Here is a 3,415-nt window from a genome sequence, read left to right as displayed (position 1 = left end):
GCTATCTGATTTCTTCATTGAGAGCAAGTTGATAAATGCTCTGACCAAGGCTGGTTGCACTGAAGACCTAACAACCATTGTTGGAGATGTCTTCACCCTTACATCCATGAAGAAGATGGGCTTCATAGAAACAAAGGTTGAAGCTGACCTCCTACTACAAAGTCGAGAAGAAGAGTCCCTCTGAAGGACTACCCTCTCTGGTCAAAGGCTGATGATCCAGAGGCCATCAGGTTCTACCTTGATGATCTGAAGATGCAAGGTTATGAGATTGATGTGGATGAGTTCTTCAGAAATCTACCAGAACCTCCGGACTTTGAGTCTCCTAAGAAGAGAAAGACCAAGAGGAAGCAAGAGAACACCTCTAAGACAAAGGATCCCTCTGATGGTGATGATGATGATGAACCACCACCTCAGAAGAAGACAAAGAAGGTCAGAATTGCAACCAGAGTCACTCATCTGGAACCAACTCTGGAGCCTACTAGAGCTGCAATTTCTACCAGAGTCACAAGATCTGCAGTTAGAGCTTCAAGTAAGTTTTTTGTTCTTTCATATGAAGATGATTTAAATTTGCTTGATGCAATTCTTGTTGAATCCAACCCTGATGCTACCATAACCTTACCTTCTCCTCTTCTTGAACCCACACCAGTTGATCAATCAACTTCTCACATCTCTCCACCTAGGGCTTCATTCTTCCAACCTTCCATTGAGGAAGAACCCCTCTGGAAATTGCTCCAAACTCGCAAACCCTCTGCACCTACCTCATTGATTATCCTTCCATATAATTCACAAACCTCTGAACCACAAGTCTTTGAAACACAAGCCTGTGATAAGCCAAATTCTGAACCACATTCACCTGATCACTCTGATCGTGAAATTCTTTCTCCTGCTCCATCTGTTTCTTTTCCTACCAATGTTCAATTTTCCTCACCATCCAATAAATCTGAATCCAATCGCCAATTCTTTCAAATTGCCAGTGAAAGGATTTCAGAAATTATTGAACATTTCTTAAATGTTCAAAGTCCAAACCGCTACCCTGGACCCAGACCAGAACCTCTGGTTGCTCCTGATTTCCCAATCAAAGCGGTCCCTCTGACTTCAGTGCCACCTCCTCCTCCTCTTTCTCCTCCACCTCAGAATGCAAAAGTCAATCTCAAACCACTCCTTAGACAAATCACCAAATCCTGAGACTAAAACTTCTCATTCAAACCCTGAGACCAATACCTCTGCACCTCAGACTCTGCATATTGGTTCTCCTCAGGCTGTCTATGAAGCTACTAGTAGCAATCATCCTTCCTCACCTAAAACCAACCTCTCAATCGTTCCCTATACATGTCTTGGACCAAACACCCTCCTTGATTGCATCAACTCATTTAATCATGAAGCATCTTTAAGGGTTCGCAATGTGCATGGCTGCACTGACCTCAGTGAGAAACCAGACATGGTTGCTGAAGACTGGATCGTCTGTGTTCTTGGATACTTGACCAAGTTACAGTGATGATGAGTTTCCTTACTGCTGAAAAGGATCAAAGAGTTGAAGCTGCTAGCGATCGCTTCAGAAGAAGAGAAGCACTGAATGAACAGATGTTAAGAGATCAGCTCTATGCTGCTATTGAAGAAGCAAGGAAGAAGAAAGAGCAAGAAGAAGCGGCAGCACGATTTGAAGCTGAACAACGTGAAGCTGCAAGGTTGGAAGCTCTGGAACAAGCTGCTAGACTACAAGCCTACAAGCTGAAGCTGATGCTCTCAGGAATCAAGCACTTATGATCACTCTGTTTACTGATATAGCCTCCACCTCTGCTCAAGTTCCTCACTCTGCTCAAGCTGCTCCGTCTGCTCAAGTTCAGTCAGACTCAAGACTTGATCTCATTGAAAGAAGACTTGATTCTCAAGAGGCTCTCCTCCAGAGTCTTCAAGAGATGTGCACAGAGCTTCTGAAGAGAACACCCAAGCCTTAGGTTTAGGAACTCTTTTTTTCTTCTGTTTTCTTTCTACTATGTTACTATGCTTTCGTTTTTAAACTTTGTTTCTTTTATCAGATTATCGTTTTTATTTTCTATGTGCTTGCATTATTACGAGTTCATTATAACCTTAGTTTTACTTATACGCATTAATCAACAAACAAGTCTTTTTATTAATAACACCATTCATACACATGCATCAATACATTTTAAAAAGGAGGATTTTTCCTCAATGCTCTACACTGCCTACGCATCGCTGCTTTCTCAAGCTCCAGACGATGCTGCCCATAATCTAGTTGGACCAAGCTCTGGCGCACTTCCTGCTTCTCAGGACCCTCCGCCATTGTCTCCAGTGCAGTCTCCGCCGCTCGTCTTTTGGCAGAGTTATCCAGCTCCCGCTGGAAGAGATCTTGAAGCTCCTCTACAAACGAAAGGAAGCCTCTGAGGATGGTGTCCATTTCTGGACTTAGGCCCATGCCTAATAGCTGATTTGTCAGACTATAGACACTTGGCTCCTCTGGATGGCGCACGTTGATGAAAAGATCTTCATCAAAGGCCCTTCTCCAAGGTTCCTCGATGCACGCTATGAAGGATGCCATTGCAATGTTGATTTCCAGTGCAACTGAGATGTGAAGAATGTTATGCTTTAACCGCTATTTATAAGCTCAGTTCAGTCTCAAGAAGTTAATGCTGAAGCAGTTTCTCGAGGATTCATTAATTCATTCATTAAATACTTTTTCTTTAATCTTTTTATTTATTTTCTCCATCTTTTTAAAACTTAGACCTTCTCTAAGGGGGAGTACCTTGTACTTCAAGCTAAGTTTTTCACACCCCATGCTTTTTGCTTATGACAAAAAGGGGGAGTATAACCCAGTTTTTGATGTGTAAGCTGTGTTAGTGTGATTTCTTTTTCTTTTGGAGAATTCAAGAGTTCCACCTTTATGACCATAGATCTGTCACTGGGCACATACAAGGAATACATTTTCACTTCTTCTGAAGTGATATTGGTTGACTCTGTTACCATTACCCTGCTCATGACTCTGGATACTTATGCGCTCTGATATTCCTATACTATCTATGTCATAAATTCTCTCTCTGAACTCTTTTATTATTTAGCTCAGAATCTAGATATTACTAATGTTTTCATTAAGTCTTAGATTCAGGGGGAGCTAAGCTCAGAATCAAGCTGTGACTGGGATTCAAAATGAGCAACATAAACCATTCACCTCAGGATAAGTTTATCTCCATTCTCTAAACTCTGAGTGAATTCAGTTTATTGTTTAAGAATTGTTCATCAAAATACTTGGTTTTGTCATCATCAAAAAGGGGGAGATTGTAAGATCAAGTTTTGATCATGTAGTACAACTCTATGTTTTGATGATTACAAGTTAACTATTGTGTATGAACAATCATGGTACTCTAACGTTGTTTTCTGAGTGTTTAAATGACAGGCTCTG

Source organism: Lotus japonicus, chromosome 1, assembly GCF_012489685.1.
Source record: "Lotus japonicus ecotype B-129 chromosome 1, LjGifu_v1.2".
Lineage (NCBI taxonomy): Eukaryota > Viridiplantae > Streptophyta > Magnoliopsida > Fabales > Fabaceae > Lotus > Lotus japonicus.
The sequence above is the reverse complement of the archived record's forward strand: the minus strand, read 5'-3'. Positions refer to the sequence as shown.